Here is a 19,152-nt window from a genome sequence, read left to right as displayed (position 1 = left end):
TATTACACTGCAGACATAGCGCCGTAGGAGCAATGAAAGGTAGAGCCGCCTCATCCATCTTCAACCATTACAGTGCTTCATCATTCAGGAGGCGCAGATAGCACGCTCTAGTTCACCTGGGCGTTCTTGTCTGAGAATCTGCCTGGCTTGAAATAATAGGTCAGCTCTCCGCTCAGCCCTTCCTGGGGAATTCGCTTACACTTCAATCTGGTTTATGACTATGGCTTGCGAGGGGATTTTAGTTGCTATTTGTGCAGAGAAAAGAGTGACAATGTTAAGTGAGAGAAAGACAGCAAGCAAAAGAGAGACTGAGAAAGGGAGGAGGCTTTCTAATGCTGGACAAGAGCTGGTCAGGCTATTTCTTCTGGATCTCCAAATAAAAGTGTTCCTGAAAAATTATTGAGAAATTGTCCATGTTCAGATACACCAAGGTCGATTCCGCACAGCATAATTATACTGAGTTACATTATACTGAGTTAAATACATTAGGTATTTAAAAATCCGGGTCTATTGTATCCCAGTTTCTCCCTTTGAACGGGTGCCCATTTCTGTGAAGGAGTCTAGTTAAGCCCGGGAGGAAATACTCCGATTTCTTTCGCATGAGCCCAACTTTCTTTTTTTGTTTTTACAATGTAGATGCAGCATGCATGTTCAAACATCCCCGGTATGCTGCATTCTGATTGGTTCTTTCCCACCTCCAAAAGGCAATGCTTCTGATTGACAGATCCACAGCAACTGTAGGAAAACCAAGCAGGACACACACATACCTTTTCCTCTAGCTTTGTAAAGGAGACAGTGCAGTGAGCAACATGGCAAGTACGCTGTGCTATACAAAGTAAAAAAAAATTGACCAATACTGGGCAGAGCACTATGTCCCATCCACATTTAAAGGTGGGCAGGAAACCATAGCACAGGGGTAGGGAACCTGCGGCTCTCCAGATGTTCAGGAACTACAATTCCTAATTGGCCATGCTGACAGAGGCTGATGGGAATTGTAGTTCCTGAACATCTGGAGAGCCGCAGGTTCCCTACCCCTGCCATAGCATGAGACACTCAACCCGCCCCCCAATATACCAAATAACATTTAACTGGTCTTTGGGGCCATTACGGAATTAGAGCATCCTGCCAGGCAGGAGCTTCCCCACCCCACCCTTCCACGGATCCTGTTGGGAACGTGAGCTGGAAGCTGCAGGACTGGGCTGACTGTGGCTCAGCTAGCGAGTGGTGCTTAGCGAGAGTGAGCTGGGACAGCGTGAGCATGATGTAAGGCAGGCAGATCAGGTGGTGGGGTGGGAAAAATAAATTGGTTTTTCTCCCGTGGCCTTCTCACTGAAGCGATTCAATGCAAGATTTTGGAAAAAGAGCAACATTTTAGCGGCTTTTGAAAAACCCGGGAGAAGGGAAATATCACAGGACAAACCAGTTTTAGAATTGGGAACCGTGCGAATGTCTTGGCCAAACCAGGATATTTGTCTTGCTCAACCTGGAATGTTTGGACCATGCGGAAATTACCAAAAGGAGCCCAGAGCTTCTTGCATTGTGTAAAGGAACATGTATTTCATATATACTACAATCCAGGTAAGTACATGCTTGTCAGACAGTACAAACTATAGGAAAGAACAGACATAAGCTAAAAGCAGCTTTGGCCTCGACAGCTACATGTGAGAACCACTGTCTCAGCCATCAGGCTTGTGATACCTATAGCACACAGGCTCAGTGCCCAATTCATTCCCCTCATTTGACTCACTTTTCACAGCTGATCCTACAGCAGGCCCTTGACAACACCATCTGAATACCTGCACACTTCCTTTGCTTTCCACAGCACCTTGTCTGACTGAAGTAATGAACATAGCAATCGCTCTACATAGCTCTTACTCCTTGCCCACCAATGCCTCAAGTTATTTCTATTACTGTAGGCACATTGACAAAATTTCCTCCCTAATCACAAGAGGCAGAAGCTTGGTTTTAGCAAAGGAAATGTGCAGGAATCCAATACTGCAGTCTATGCACAGCCTTGGCCTAGTTTTATCTCCACAGTACAGCCTCATCCAATCTTCACATGACAGCTGGAGAAACAGCTGAAATGTGTACACCAATATCCAGTGTAGGTTTATACATGAATACTATTTTAAATCATATATAATCAAAATGCAGATATGGCTTGGATGCTGAAGTGCTACGAAAGGAACAACTTATCCAAATTAAATATTATAGGTTTTTATATAAGCTGTCTTTCACACATACATATGCACGAACTCAAGTGGCAAACAAACCAGGGGGAGAACCCCCATGGAAGCAAACACCAGTGATTGGTCATTGGTCTAAAATAGTGATGGCGAACCTTTTTGAGACCAAGTGCCCAAATTGCAACCCAAAACCCACTTATTTATTGCAAAGTGCCAACACGGCAATTTAACCTGAATACTGAGGTTTTAGTTTAGAAAAAACGGTTGGCTCCAAGGCATGCATTACTCAGGAGTTAGCTTAGTGAAGCAACCGTGTGTGAATCACGATCCTAGGAGGGTTTACTCAGAAGCAAGCCCCATTGCCAGCAACCGAGCTTACTCCCAGGTAAAGGATCATGCCCAGGCCAGACTAGATATGTGTTTGTGGGGGGTGATTTTCTACCCCCCTCCCACATGATCAACTCTGTGCGCGAGTGCCCACACAGAGGGCTCTGAGTGCCACCTCTGGCACCCGTGCCATAGGTTCTCCACCACTGGTCTAAAAAGTTCCCCTCATTATTTGCGATATCACCAAGGAGCCAATAGTGGAATCTGGAGTTCTCCATCAGATGGGTATGAAAGCAGCAGAGCAAAAGGAACGAGAATGGAGTGTAGGTCTCCAAGAATGGAAAAATAAGCACTGAAAAATAATAGTTTCTCCATTTTGCCAATGATGCCAAACATAGAAGACATAGCAGAAAACATTAGAACAAGACTCCAAACACATAGTACACCCCAAAAGAACTGCAATGACACTCAGTTCAATCTTCTTTGTGACTTGGGAAAGAATACATACAAAAGCAGGGAAGTAGAGGGCACCCTTACACAGTCCAGAGAGAGGAACAAGTGTATTCATAGCAAGACAACATTTATTGCAGGGAGGAGAACAATCTGCACATCTCAGACATTGTCTATAAACTCTTCTTCTGACCACATCTTTCTATGCTGTCATAGTGGGCTCCTCTTGGTTTTGGGTCATTCAGTTGTCCACAAAAACAGCACACAGTTGGAATCAGACCAAGTTTGGATATAAGGCTCAAGCATCTCCTCTTTCAAGCTTTCAGGAAGGTCATGGGACTGTTCGGACTTTAGGCCTCTACCCTGACAGCATATCTTGTGTTCATATCATACTTGAAGACACAAAGTGAATGGCTCAGTGCACTGTGAAATATGGATGCATTCTCACAAACCCAATCCTCTACCAGGTATCTTCAAAATGTCAATTTCCAACTAAAATTCCCATCAGACTAGCAACCTCTTTATCTCGATTCCACAATGGTAAACCTTCCAGGCTAACAATTCATGATGGGACATTATGAAGTAGGATAAGACAAAGAAGTTCTCAAGTCGCCGTGTCATCATAAAACACACAAGTGAACTTGTCACTTTAATGTCGCACACAATGAAATCCCTACCTGCTCTTGATTCCTTCAAAGCCTGCCTTCTGGCAAGGACTCAGTGGATGGTTTATTCATCACTGAAAGACAGAGGGAAAAAAATACAATGCTGAAGAAACATGGAGAAGTACAGGTTACCCCTGACTAAGGGCTGTAAAGTCACCTGTTTTTAAGTAAGCTGAGGCATTTATTTATTACACACACATTCTGACTTTCTTCCATCATGGAATGTGGAGACCTTTCAGCAGCCCATCCAGGCACTGCCAGACCTGATCTACTTTGATGTATTTTCAAGGCTTTCATGGCTGGAATCAACTAGGTGTTGTGACTTTTCCTGGCTGTATGGCCACGGTCTGGCAGTTTTTGCTCCTAATGTTTTGCCTCATCTATGGCTGGTATCTTCAGTGGGATATAATGGTAAGATGTGTCATAGAGAAAAGCACACCTTACTATGGAAAACCTCCATCAGAAGGTTGGCAACCCTAGCTGTTTTATTGTTGTCTCTTCTTCTCTCTCTGGTGTGCTACGTAAGTGAAGATGAAAGACATGAATGGGGTATTTCTAACATACACCACACATGCACATTAGGATATTACTGATTACAATAAGTTGGATTTATAATATCCTAATGTGCATGTGTGGAAAAAGTAAAAAATATCCCATCCATGTCTTTCATCTTTGGACCATTATTCCCCCCTGCTTCAAGTCATTATCCCGCCTCCCCAGACCTGAATCCTTTAGTGGAAGAGCCCATAGCCCATAGCCTTTTGGTTGGTAACAGCTCCTCTGACCTGTGAAGGTGTCTAGATGATATGATGGAAATAGCCCGGACTGCTTGTCCACAGGGCATGTGTTTGCAAGAAAGAATTCTAATCCCTACCTGTGGAGACCTTATGAGTGAGCTATTTAGAAGGCTTCCATGGGCATGCCACAAGCCTTTATTACAGAGGAGGGTGCTGTGTTGACCTTGTAGTTCATTCCATTGCTTTGTTCTATGGGAGGGAAGGAAGGTGTGGTGGGAGGGGAGGGGCTCTGCCTTAGTGGTAGAACATCTGCTTTAGGACTGGAGAGCTGCTGCCATTCTGAGTAAACACTACTGATCTTGATGGACCAAAACTTCTGATTCAGTCTCAGGCAGCTTCAAGCATTCATGGTGGTGTTGACATGTGTTGGTTGGCTGTGTTCATTTCTGGCTGACATTAGGGCATCAGCAGCATGATGTTTTGGGACTGCAGAGTGTCACAATGGCTCTCAGTGTAGCTACTAGGCTCTCAGTCCCAAGGTGATGGGGCTTGTTTGCATTTCTTTTCTCTGTTGAGACAGTCTAGGATACTGACTAGTTATTGCCCTGGCATTGCGGATTTCAGTACTCGGGTGGAAATTATTTAGATTTCATTGGCAATTGCTTCCCAGTTAGGCATTGCTTAGCATTGTAGCTGGGGGTCTAAACAAGGAAGAACAAGGTGTCAGTAATTTTAGTATGTGTGCAAGAGAGGGAATTTTAACAGATGCAGCTTCTCACCTATGCATGCTGAATTGCTGCTGCCACAAGGTCCTCTACACTTTTATAGATACAAAATATTTTTCTCCTTTGCAGCTCGCCAGCCTACATTGTATCCCTAAGCCTGCTTCATGTATAGTGGTGATCCTCAAGCATGCCATGCAAAAAAAAATCTACAAGAGGAGGGACCCGTCTTCACAAATGAATGAGCATCACTGGGCCATAAGTCTGGCAGCGTGCTCAAGGCACTTGTGTGGGAGCTTCTGCAGTGTGCAGAGCTACTTCAGTCTAAGCCCATTGAAATGAATGGATTTTGACTGGAGCAACTCTCCTTAGGATTGCACTGATGGTTACATCTAGAGAAAACTATAGGCATTAAGAACTTTGATGAGCCTTCTTTTGGGAAGTTCCAAAATAAAGTATGCCACACAATCACAACTACAGTAGTGGGCATGAATTGGAGAGCAGACAAAACAAAAGGCAAAACATACCTGCACATGTATGCTCAAGTTTTTCTTCTAACCCAGTTTTTGCCTTTTAACAAGTTGTAATGTCATAGCATGCACTGTGTCGCCAGAGGAGTGTGTTTAGTGAAAACAAGAAACCCTAACATATCTGGCTCTTGGCCATCGCTACTTTGAAATCAAGCCAAACATTTTTTGCAAACATAAGCACAACTCTGTTCTGCTTATTTCTCAGCTTCATTGAATGAGAAGAGAAACCAGAGCTGTTAATGCTGTATTACTCAACACCATAAACACTCCACTGCTAATAAAGACTGATTCTGTTTTCACTTAAGCGATATGGGCTGGCATCTTTGAGAAAGAATATTTAGGACTAGACACCTATGAATGCCTTGAGGAGCTTGATATAATTCAGTCCTGTATGGTCCCAGGTAATTCACTTGAATCTATCCAGTCTACTGCACAAATCTGCCTAGGTCCTGAGTTCCTGACATTCCCTAACACCATCCCAAAGAAATTCATTAGGCCAAAGGAATGAATTTATCACAATATAAGCACAGAGTAAAAATAAGATATAAAAACGAGAGAGTAAGATTGTCAACCGTTGAATATTTTATTGTCCCAACCAGTAGAAATGAATTGCCTGGTCATTAATATTGTGCGTGTCTGAAAGGTCAGTAAATTAATCCAGATTTTCTAAGCAATGATTTATTTATTTATTTATTCGATTTGATAAACCGCCCTGCCCCCGAAGGGCTCAGGGCGGTGTACAACAAACAACAACAAACATAATAAAACAAATCGAATAACCCCAATTAAAATACAAAACCTTAAAACCATAGCAGCAGCATCCATCAATAAATAGTTAATAATTAATGATAATAGAGGGCATCTGGCATCACACCCCAGTGATCCAATCCTGGGAGTTGTCAAATTCTGTGAGGGGGATGGCAGATGGTCAAATACACAGCCAGTGGGCAGGACAATGAGAGGGGCGGAATCAGCGGCCGGTCCCCCCAAAAGCCCAGTGGAACAGCTCAGTTTTACAGGCCCCGCGGAACTCCCCAAGGTCCTGCAGGGCCCTAACTGCTGGAGAAAGAGCGCTCCACCAGGCAGGGGCCAGGGCAGTAAACGCCCTGGCCCGCGTGGAGGCCAGCCGCATCATAGAGGGACAGGGGACCACCAGCAAGTTTGCAGCATGTTTTTACCTGTCTACTTCCAGGAGCTCATACAGTCCTTGGAGGGAAGCAGATTGTGTGGTCGGCCAAAATCTCAGTGGGTTAACTTGCAAAAATAAATGTGAATTCAATTCAATTGGTCAGGATCGAATCCAAATACAAAAACTTGATCTGCATAAAGTCCAGCAATGAAAAGCTTTTTTTCCCCTACATAAATTGTGACTGAACCTTGCAGCCACACAGGGTTAGATTGGCCATTAAGGCCACTGGGGAAAGTTCCAGTCAACTGATGGCATGGGGGAGAGACTCTCCTTTCTGGGGCCACCCCAACTCCAAGGCAGTCCAGCATGGGGAAGGTAGAAGTCACTGCTGCTATAAGGAACTGGCAGCTGTAGCCTTGTATCAGGTGAGTGGGAGTTGCTGCTGCCAACAGCAGCCCTTGCCTCCCTGAAGCCAGCAGCCGGCCCCTCATACAAAGCATGCAGGAGCTGCTGCTGCCACAAAGTGGACACAAGGTGCCAATGCCATGGGGCAAACTCAAGCCAACTCTGGACCCCAACTGTATGAGATGTGTAGGACCTTTCTATGCAGATAAAGCAGTTGTGTACAAGCCAGGTGGGAGATTTGACAATCCTGCTCCTTCCCATCCTCCTTCTATTGCCGTGGTGGCGAACCTTTGGCACTCCAGATGTTATGGACTACTATTCCCATCAGCCCCTGTCAGAATGGCCAATTGGGCATGCTGGCAGGGGCTGATAGGAATTGTAGTCCATAACATCTGGAGTGCCAAAGGTTCACCACCACTATTCTATTGCATGACGGTGGTGGTGAAGGGTGGGGTGAGTTAACCCTCTCCATCCCAATGCCCAAATTCAAGCCATGCATCCCTTGGGGCTTTCAAAGAAGACCAAAGATATCTGGGAACCAGTGACGGATCTTCAGCATGTGGTGTAGTTACGTCCAAAGCAACAAGGAAAGAAGGGAAAACTCACACACCTATATCACACAATGGGCTGAGGACTGACTGGTGGCTGTGCAACTTCATGCAATCCTGTATGGCCGATTTAGAGACAGTGCCAGGTTCGTGTTAAATGCAGTGGCTGGTGGCATTTCATTTCCTACCTCAGCACTATTTGCACCTGCTGCGCCATGATGCCCGCTTTCTTGCCAAGTGCTTCCCTCTCCCCTCTCCCCACAAAACAAGTTTTTCTCTGTCTGCAGTTTGGCAGGCAGAATCTCAGAGGTAAGACTACAATCCCCCAAGATTTCACCTCGATTAGATGGAAAACAGAGACGTGTTTCCTTTTGAAAGCAAAGAAAAATGGATAAAGAGTAATGCAATAGTGAAATAGGGTGGCCAGGTCAACCCAGGCCACCAGTGTGGATGGGAGGCGTGAAATGAAATGGAAATCATTTTCAAATAAAGCAAAACAATAAAGAAGGGAAATTGCAAGCCCTAGCTTCCTGAATTGTGTACTATGACTCTTAGAGCCCAAGGATTTAACTTACCTCGCCCACTATTGAAACACTGTATTTGTATTCGTCCTCCCCTCCATGTACCCTCCCTTCCCATAACATCAGGCTGTATCAACGATTGGATGACCCTGAAGCACTCAGGTGTTCATACACAAATACTTGGAAATAAAATAATCTGGAGAGCTCTGGGAGGAATTGGGTAAGAAGACTGAATTCCTGACAAGCCCCGACACAAAGCTACAACAATCAACTCTAAGGCGCTTCGAACCATTATTAAATCAGCAGAATTCATCATTACAGCCAGATCGTCCATAAATGGGTCCATTTGCCACAACATGGCCTGACTTCCACTGCAGTGTAATTGCTCAGAAGCAGTCTACCTCTGAAACCTCTTTGCTGAGGCACAAACCTGTCACAAACAACAAAACAATCTCTCTCTCTCTCTTTTAATGATATTGCTGGGGACATCATCTCACAAACCAGATCTCCTCTCCGTCCCTCAAAAAAATAAAAATACTCTGGCAAGGAAATAGTCTTTTTGCACCAGATGGCCCCCTAGTACTAGGTAAATCCAGCTTTCTTGGGCTTTAACATAAAGAAGCTTAAAATTAATTAGCAGCTCCGTTAAAAACACAAGCACCAGGCACACACAGAGTTGCTGCAATATAAAAGGAGTGTGAGAAAAGGAAGCTGATTAAGAGTTTTTTCCAGCACTTTTAGGCCAAAGGGATGAATTATAGCTCACAAAAGAGGTGATTTTTTTATTCCACAGAGAGGTTAAAGGTATTTACAAGCTGACGCTTTGATGCTGCTTTGTTTTAAGGCATTTTGTGGAGCTATTTGTGAGACGACAGTTTCAGCATCGTCGCTTTGAATTCAGCGTTCTCCCGAATGAAAATGAGAAGAAGATTGGTTTTCTCACCAGAATAATCAAGAAGCCAGGTGGTTTATGGTTGCCTGGTGACCATGAAAAGAGCAGCTTCCCTCATTCAGGATCTATTTCGAGCAGGCATGTCACACTGCCACGTTAAAACTAAATGAAGGGAGAGAGGTGACTTGAATGGGGCTCAACCCTGCAAGACATTATAGAGGAGGCAGTTTAAAAAGGGGGGCCTACATACGTTGAAGCAAAAAGGGAGCTTCCTTGAACATAATGGGATTATGACCTCTCTTTAAATTAAGCATTTGCTTAAGAGTTGCTCATTCTAAGGCTCCTGCAGCTCTGCATGGGACCAGCATTTTCATTCGTTTCCTATTGCACAAGCATCTGAAAAACCTGAAGGTAGATTTGCATCCCAATCGTACATTCCCTTCCACATACAATGTTTAGCGCTGGATTGTACATCTTAGTGTCAGATGTCAAAAAGGATGCACAGAATCTCATTGCTCCTACTTTTCCAGCATGTACACTTGGGCTGGCTCACATTGTGTCATACAATCATCTTAAACTTATGCACATCTGTCTAAGTATTCACATCCAGGGATGTGTGGAGGGTACACTGCCTGAACTAAAAGTACGTGCAACTTGACCATTGTAACTGAATGGGTCAGCTGTATATTTTTTTTCTCCATCCGGCTCACACAACACATCCAACGTACTCCCAACAGTGTTCTCAAGTACAAAAGTACACACTCTAAGTACTGGCATGGAGGTCACAGCACACCTCGGCCTTCATAGTACCATCTTGCATCTATGCACGTCTGCTCTGGCAATAGGATTCAGTGCCTTCCATTTATTACACATCCTTCCAGACACCTACTTATCGAGGGCAACTGGATGATAGGGGAAACATGTACCCTTAACAGTTGAAGAAGGAATTCTGAAATATGAATCTCAGAAAGGAGGATTCAGAAAAACCACACTTTAAAAAATTCCCTCTGATGTACGAAGGGTACAGGACCCATTTCACAGGTGTCAAACTCACTGCCCTCCAGATATTGTAACTACAGTTCCCATCATCCCCTGCCAGCATGATGCTGGCATTGGATGATGGGAACTGTAGTCCATAACATAACATAGTCCATAACATGCTTTCCCTAATGCTGCTATGTTTGTTGTACTAAAGGATCAAAATAGATGGCACAAAATTCAGCATGCGATACAATTGGCTACAGAGTGAAGTAGTCAACTCCTCTCTTTGTATTATAGGCAGACAGATTTTCATGGCGCAGTGAGATGCCACATACTTAAAACCAACTTTCACCACATACGAAAGAAAGCAGTGAGGGGTCCCTTTCATGATACAGCAGACTGAATGATATGTTGAATGTGTGTGGCCAGAGCCAATTTTCAGTTGCATAACTAGCCTAGACTAAGGCTTTGCAAAGGAAAAACAATCATGAGTTCTGCCCTGCTATGCTAACTGCAGCCCCCTTGCAAAAAGGGCAGGAAAAAAATTGTTGGCAGATTGTTCAATAGCTGCTTTGCAAGCTTCTAAGCCATCCCTTGCTGTGAAGATTTTTCTTGTCCCTTCCTTCCCATCTGGCTCTTTTTTCCTCCAGCTCCTCTCAACTCAGTTTAGTCATTTTTTGTTTAGCCCTGCCGATCAGAACCCAACCCTTCCCGGATTTCAGCACCCTGGTTGTACCTGATTCTCCCAGAATCTTTATGATCGTTTTCTATATAGCCACCCTACGTCCTTGGTCTCTTGATCAAGATACTGTCTCCAGAGTAACCGCAAACTGCATGGGTTCCCAGACACTGGGTCATATTTAATTGATAGCCACTACTTGCACAGTTGAAACTTGTAATGATGCACTAGAAGACCTAAACATGCTATTTATCAACTGATTAATTCAGCAGAAAACAGCAACAACAATTTTGTATTGTAAAAATAATCCGTATTTCAGATTATGTAACCCAGTGAAGACTTCAATAGGAATAATGTCAGAACCAGGCTAACACTGTCCAGATCTGATCCGGAACTTAACCTATGCTGTTGGTATCTTATGTTTCATGATAGTGATATGAGAGTTGATTCTGGAGGACGTCAGTACAATGCAAAAATACAGAGAAAATATCTCTTAACATTCATCATTCAATTGCCATCCCTACTTGCCTTTTGCCGTATGCATAGTAAATATACGTAATAGTATACTAATCCTGGGTAGAGCTGCTGACTCCAGCTAGGGAAGCTCTTAGACGTTTCAGGGCTACACATAGACGAGCAGAGTTTGAAAAAGTGAAGGAGATCAATGGGGATGAGATAACACAGTCTTCTGTTGTCCCATTCTGTCCCAAGTCAAAGTTCCCAGGATGTCTCAGGAAAAAGTAAGGCTCCTCCCACACCTTCCTTTCATGTGATGTCACTTCCTCCTGCCACCATTTTACATTTACATTTTTTCTCCATGTTTCTTACTCTGTTTCCTTCCAATTTATTGCAATTGTAGATTTTTATATGACAAACTAATTCTTTGAACCTAAAGATTTGTGCTGGCACAACTAGTTGCTACCCAGTCATGTTCCACTCAACAACAACAACAACAAAAAGCCCTCTCAATCCTCTTCAGGCTTTTCTCAGTGTTTTGTCAGTGTTCCATGCTGAAGATGTATAGGACAATCCAGACAACAGAGGTTGCACCCTCTCTGAATCCCCAACTGGTCTCTAAGATTTCTCCAGGCAATAATCAGTTATTTCACCTTGTCTCTATGGTAGACTTAGAACATCCACACTCTGTAGCCACTCTATGACTTCTGTGTCTACTAACCGGTATAGCGTAGAGTCCACTCTCGAAGTTGTCATGTCCTCTAGGGCAGTGATGGCGAACCTTTTTGAGACTGAGTGCCCAAATTGCAACCCAAACCTCTCTTATTTATCACAAAGTGCCAACCCGGCAATTTAACCTGAATGCTGAGGTTTTAGTTTAGAAAAAACCAGTTAGCTCCCTCTTCCTCCGCCACACCACCTCGAGCAGGGGCCAGCCTGCTCTAGCCTCCAGCAAGTCCTGCACGCACTGCTCTGTGCCTCTCTAGCATCTCTGCCTCCTCTGCGCCTCCCCCCTCGGGCAGCAGTCACCCAAAGCACAGGCACCAGGCCCACAAGCCAAGCCCTCCCTGCTCACTGCGATGCGCGCACGTCGTGCTCAGTGTGGCCCAGGCCAGCCTAGATGTGTGTGGGGTGTGGGGGTGTGATTTTCTGCCCCCCACATGATGAACGCTGTGTGCGTGTGCCCACAGAGAGGGCTCCGAGTACCACCTCTGGCACCTGTGCCATAGGTTCGCCATCACTGCTCTAGAGGGAACTGTAGTCTAGAGATCAGTTGCAATTGCAGGAAAACTCTAGATCCCACTTGTTATCTCTTGTACTGTGCTAAACTAGTCCATGACAGATATGCATGTCTGAAAGTTTGGTGAGAACAAAACAAGATTTCTAAAACCAGAAAATAAGCATGGGTGCAATCCCCCCCCCTCCCAAAAAATGTAGGGACCAGTGAAAATGTTTCAGAGCTAGACTGAGGAAGAAAATATTTTGTCCTCTGCAGCAATCTAATTGCCTGGCACATGGCTCAACCTTTTAGATTTCAGCGAGTATACTGTGCCCTGAGTTTTGCAACACTGCTCATAAGAAATGTATGATTAAAAATAGCAACAACTCCCCCCCTTAAACAGAATGCAATTTGAAACAGTTAAATATTGCTCATGTATCAAATGGTAATTTGCAGAATTTACTGGGAAAAAATGGTAAGTTGCTTATGGATATTTCCCAGAGAAAGAAGGGAAGTTCATCAAACACAATTTTGATATGAATTTTGTCTTTAGCTCTAGGGAACTAGAGAAGATTCTGAGTTATTAGATATTAGCCTGGAGCATTGTGATAGCATTAGACATTATTTATCATTAAAGCCAGACAGGAGAAAGAAATAACCATTTTCTTGTGCAGGCAAACTATATGGATTTGAAGCAAGAAGGCTGGGGCAGAGGCATAGCCCTTTGCCATGAAAGTACAGGTTCTTATTTCCTTTGTTTTAACCTAGAGAGAAGTTAAGATGCTTAAGGTCAACAAAATGTATGAAAAAGGGACATGCACATGACAAAAGACCCAGGACTTTAAACTGAGAAACAAAATCCATATAAAATAACATCAACAGGGTGCAGTTTTTCATGTTCTCCAGAACTCTTCATCAAGCAGGATTAAAAACACATAGAAAAAATGGGGGAGGGGAAAGAGAAACATGTTAATTCAGGCCATAGTCTTATGGTTTTCTCATGATAGGGAGACTTTGAAAGTGTTCACACTGCTTTGTATTCTGTGGGTAAAGATAAAGGTAGTTCCTCTGTGAATGCACCAGGTCATTACTGACCCACAGGGTGGTGACACATCACAACTTTTACTAGGCAGACTTTGGTCATGGAGTGCTTTGCCATTGCCTTCCTCTGACATGGCTTTTCCCTGTTGTCTACAATTAACCCCTAGCAATCTGGGAATTTTATTTTACCAACCTTAGAAAGATGGAAGACTGAGTCAAATCTGAGCTGTCTACCTGAAACTGACTTCTATCAGGATCAAACTCAGTTGTCAGCAGAGCTTTGACTGCAGTACCACAGCTTACCACCCTGCACCACAGGGCTTCTGTTTGTGTTCTCTAGGCTATACTGTCAGGAAATTTTCAAGAGGCCTCGCTTTAGTGAGAATCATTCAGGTCTGACTCCTTCTTATACAGCTTGAAGCACAGTTTATGGGGTTTCCTAATAACGCCAGCCTGAGCAGAGTCAGATTGGGTAGAGGGGAGCCAATTGTGGTGTGGTAGTCATGGATGATCAAAGTGTTCTTTGAATCAGCCAAACTACTGGGAACTGAAGTCTTATGGTTTGCCATCCAACAGTGAAAGTAGCCCTGTCTTACAGCACTGCCTGGGCCTATATTCTTGGCTCTTTTCAAAAGACCTGACAGACACTCACAGTCTGGAGGCTGGGCCAGCAGTTGCCACCTCTGTGCTCTGACTGTACATACAGACATTGCCTACAGTACAACAAAAGTCAGTTTAGTCCAAGGACTGTTCTGCTAAATGGCTGGAAGAGCTGTAGCTGGCAGTGTAGGAGGAGGAGGTACTGGCAGCCCAACCATTCTCAGCAAGTAGGGTTCCCAGATCCGGGTTGGGAAATACCTGGAGATTTTGAAGGTGGAATCTGAGAAGTGCAGGGTTTGGGGAGGGGGAGGGACTTCAAATGGTATAAGGGCATGGAGTCCACGTTCCAAAGTGGCCAGTTTCTCCAGGTGAACTGATCTCTGTCACCCAGAGATCAGCTGTAATCCCAGGAGACTTCCAGCCACCCCCTGGCGGTTTGCAACCCCACCAACAGGGATAGTTACTGCGTGAGAGCCTAGCATGGTGGTGGTGAACCTTTCACCACATCTTTCACCGTAGATATTTGGGCTCAGTTGGCAAAAATTTGAAAAAATGCCTAGCAACTCTTCTGGGGTGACACTACCGCCCCCCAAAAGAGAAACAATTCTTTACACATTCATTTACTATAAAAAACACAGCCCAAACATGTGTGGTGCTATGTACTGTATAAAGAACTGTCAAATAATTATAAAAATGACTCGAAATCAGAGAGAAAAGTTGTCGTCGTGTTGGTGAATGCTGGCGTGTCACCCAAAATGTCATGGTATGTCACCTTTGACATGTACATCATAGGTCCATGATCGCTGACCTAGTATGACAGCACTTCCCCACCCACATAACAGTCAGCATGCACTGGATCTGGGAAAAAAATGTAACAAGTTTGGAAAGCTGTTAAAATGTGGGCTTACCATCAAAGCACTAATCTTGCATCTTTACCCTTGACCCCCTTTTTCAGTGCTTGCTTTAAAAAGAAGTCCATTCCTAACTGTTATGGCCATTAAGCTAAAATCAAGGAGAATACAAGCAAAGGAAAACAGTCAAAAGCCCCTGCATTGGTGAATACAAAGTCTGAAATTTAGCAAAAGTGATTTATCCCATCGCATTTTGCAAGCTGTTTGCCGAACAATGGTAAACCGCTGCTTAGTAATTGAGAAGGACACATCCTCTTTCTTATATTGAGTCTGCCTTTGAGCGATGATGATGGCAAGTTAATTAATTATCTCCGGCATCAGTTTACTTGAACATTTTCTTTTTCTCCAGCAGCCTTTTGAAAAGAGCCCAATAGAGGGCTTGATTAGGGGGATAATGAAGGAAATTTCCAATAGATTATATCATTTCTCATCTATTTGCAGCCATTGTTAACATGGATTGCTCTCTCAGTGATGGGATTCAAGTCAGGGAAATTTCATAAGCATGTAAATCTACCTTAAATGGGATATTTAGGGATAAATTCAAGTAATTACATGTTTATCATATTTCTGTCAACGTGATGGGGGAGGGAGAAGATCAGCTGCCTCAAACTCTGTGCAGGTTTTATTATATGGACCCATTTTCCTTTTGTGCACAGTTCGAGCCAAAAGACCTTCATTTTGTGAGAACTGGCTGACATCTCTTAACAGTGTAGACCAATGTTGAAAACATAGCAGGGGGAAAGTCTTAGTGTTGACTTAATGCTTTAACATTCTTGGCAAAACTTCATACTTGTGACAAAAATCCAGCATTTGAGAAAGATTCACAAGTTTCATCTCTGCAGGACTTGTTTACAAGCTATCATCTATCTTAGGATCACTGTACTAAAGTAGCCATTCCTTCTATATTGGCCAAAGTGTACCAGCAAATTCAAAGGCAGAAATTTTCTGTTTCTTCCCTAGCTGCAAATGGGTGCTCAACTTGGTTCTGGTCTCCTTGCCACTTTTCCATAGCATCCAAGACCGTGCTTATTTGTTCAATTTGTTTGATTTTGTATTCAACTGTGTACTGATGGATGGACAATATTAAACTTTAGCAAATGTTTCAATTGTCTTCTTGCAGAAAATATTGCCTCTGCAAACATGTTAGGAAGAAGATTCTCAGAGCTGACTGATTTGATCCAGCTTCCTCATTCAGAAATTTGAATGCATAAACTTGGAAGCATATACAGATTTTGAAAAATAAACAAACCTGATACATCTACGTCTTCAATTGGAAGTGATCAGTTTTGGAATGTGCTTTATCCTTTCCCCCTTGAATCTTATTGATGCTTTCATTAGTCATCTGAAAGACTGTACAGAACAAATTGTTGTTCCTTCAACAATGAAATTGTGAGTTCAAGGTATGCAGAGAGCCAGTGTGGTATAAGACCAGTGGACTCTAATCTGAAGAACTGGGTTTGATTCCCCACTCTTCCACATGAGCAGCAGACTGTTATCTGGTGAACTGGATTTGTTTCTCTACTTCTACTCATGAAGCTGACCTCAGAATTCTCAGAACTCTCTCAGCCCCATCTACTCACAAGGTGTCTCCTGTGGGAGAAGGGGAAAGGAAAGCAATTGCAATCTGTTCTGAGACTCCACACAGGAGAGAAAGGCAGGGTATAAACCCAAACTCCTCCTCCTCCTCCTCCTCCTCCTCCTCTTCTTCTTCTTCTTCTTCTTCTTCTTCTTCTTCTTCTTCTTCTTCTTCTTCTTCTTCTTCTTCTTCTTCTTCTTCTTCTTCGTAAGAGGCTAGACAGCTGAGATAGTTATGGTAGGGAGAGAAAGAAGGGGAAGGGAAGCACAGCATACCTCTCTGCCAATCTTACAGGTTGGCCACCATCTCTCACACCCAGTAGAAAACTGTTGTTCCTATGTTATCTAATTTAGCACATGCAGATATGATATACAGGTAGGCACACTATTGGAACTGAACCTAAGAATCAAACATTTACAGACTGGTCCTGGGAGGAAAAACTCCTCTGAAAACAGACTTAAGGTAAACTTTGCACATGGCTGACTAGAAGGCTAGAACATATGAAGAAGGTAGATGTGACTACATCATTCTGTTTTCTTTGTTTTACATTTGTAATGGCACAAAGCTTTTGTTCCCTCACATGCTGATAGCTGCATGTCAAATTCTGGCTATGTTTACTGTTTCCACTGCAACTGGGTTAACATCTAGTGGGGATAAGGCTGCCAGATCTCCTGCTATCACAGGGGGCCTCACACCAGCAGCCTTGGATCCTTCACTGCTGCTTGGTAAGGTGGCAGAGGAGAAAATGCAGGGAAAAGGTGACAACATGAACTTTGCTACTTCCTGCCCCTTTCCTTCTTGGATTCCTGACAGATTGAAGGTGAGGAAGAATAATAACATTTGTCTGTGGATCCACCCCTGTTCTAATTGTATACCACTCACAGCACCTCAGCCAAAGCACAAACTTCAAATTCATTCCACCTCTTCACAGAAGACAAAGCAGATAATGTTTAAGTAGAGCATGAACTGCTAATGGGGTTGCCTGGCCAAGTCTGGCAAGTGGCAGGAGGGTGGGGGCAGGGATAGAGGGTATGTAATATTGGCTCTGTGTAGCTACATCACTTCCAGGGAAAACCCAGAAGTGACAAAAGGTAGCTCTAGGAATCGCCAAAAACTATATTGAGTTTCTAGACCATAGACTTCCCAGAACTACCCCATCTTACTTCTGGGTTTTCCCTGGAAGTGACATAGTAACACAGTTGATGTCCCTATAAAAAAAAATTCTCATGCCACCTTTTAGAGCAGTGGCAGGAAACTAGTGCAGCCAGCAGAAAGCCTTCCAGCACAGTCACAGCAGGAAGCCCGGAAGTCCTAATTGCTGGTAATGAACTTTGGTCAGAATGGGTATTCTCACATTGAAATGGTTTAAAGATCCATGTTCACTCCATCTTATTCAAAAGTAAAAGCAAATACAAAATTATTTTATGGTACTGGTTCAAATCTAACAAGTTGCCATAGTACAGTGATTCTAGACTTGGGGCGGGGAGGCGGGGAACTGAATAGATTCCAGTGGTAAAGTGATGGGACTGAATTTGGTAATTTCCATTGTCACAGAGTGTGGCATTCTTGCCTCCCTGATCCTGGAAGAAACAGAACCCTCATGCTCTGCCTAGTTGGGGGACTGCAGTGAATTGATGAAACTGCCCCTGTTCCAGGAATGAAGTTTTACCACTGGATCAGGCCCAAATGGGGATAGACCATTTGGAATTATAGACAAGTTGAGTCTAGTCTGATGGTATTTTGCCATCCCACCTCTTAGGAGTTACCCCAAGGATGACTGATCTGAGAACATGTCCTTTACTGAGTTGAATAAAATTAGCAGTGGGCACACATGGAAGCACAACTCTTCCTTCTATTTCTGAAGTATGGGCTGATAGGTCAGTTTACATCTCTGACCTCACAAAGCCCTGCAGTATTAGTGAACTGGATCTTTTAACAGGGGAATTAACAATGACAGAGACACAAATTCAGAAAGAAGGAAGTGGAAAGTGTTTGATGGGGTTAAAGGTCCCAATCTGAAGTAAAGCAATTTCTTCTGCTCTCCTGCCATTTTCTCTCAGCGGCTTATCATCTCCAGCTGGGATGATATAAAGCCCCATTTAATCGAGATCCATTTAACACTGAATCATGCTAACAAGATTACTTAGCCAGGGTTAATTCTGTACTTGCTGAAGTGCCGTATCGAGGGAGAGTAATCTGTATGCAATGGTGGCAGGTCCAGAGACAGTTTGGTCTGTACAGCAAGGTCCTAAATCTCAGACTATTTCCCACCATCTCCCTTCCTTTGTCATTAGAGACCACAGCTGAGAGGACCACCATTAGCCCACAAGATTCTTGAAGGACAAACACTGTTCTTTGGCTGCGTGGCTCAGTTGCAGAGGTCTGCTTTGTATGTGGTGGGGCCCACATAAGACCTGGGCATCTCTGGTTAAAAAGATTAGGTACCTGAAACCCTGGACACCAGCTGCCAATCAGAGTAGACAATAATAATAGTAAGAAGAGTTGGATTTATATTCCCCCTTTATCTCCTGTAATAATAATAATAAGCTCTGCTAAACTTGGTAGGACTTACTTTTG

The 19,152-nt window shown here is 43.7% G+C and overlaps 1 long non-coding RNA gene across 3 annotated transcripts in view; it reads right to left on the bottom strand.

The window, feature by feature from the left end:
- Positions 1 to 3,639: 3,639 nt before the first annotated feature.
- The window catches only part of LOC125429466, a 250,521-nt gene continuing 235,008 nt past the window's right edge, over positions 3,640 to 19,152 (bottom strand). For all 3 annotated transcript variants that reach the window (XR_007243995.1, XR_007243994.1, XR_007243993.1), the window contains exon 4: positions 3,640 to 3,702. This is a non-coding gene — a long non-coding RNA (uncharacterized LOC125429466). The remainder of the gene's footprint in view (positions 3,703 to 19,152) is intronic.

This window comes from Sphaerodactylus townsendi, linkage group LG03 (genome assembly GCF_021028975.2).
Source record: "Sphaerodactylus townsendi isolate TG3544 linkage group LG03, MPM_Stown_v2.3, whole genome shotgun sequence".
NCBI lineage: Eukaryota > Metazoa > Chordata > Lepidosauria > Squamata > Sphaerodactylidae > Sphaerodactylus > Sphaerodactylus townsendi.
Note: the sequence above shows the minus strand (reverse complement) of the source record. Positions and strands in the feature narration are given on the sequence as shown.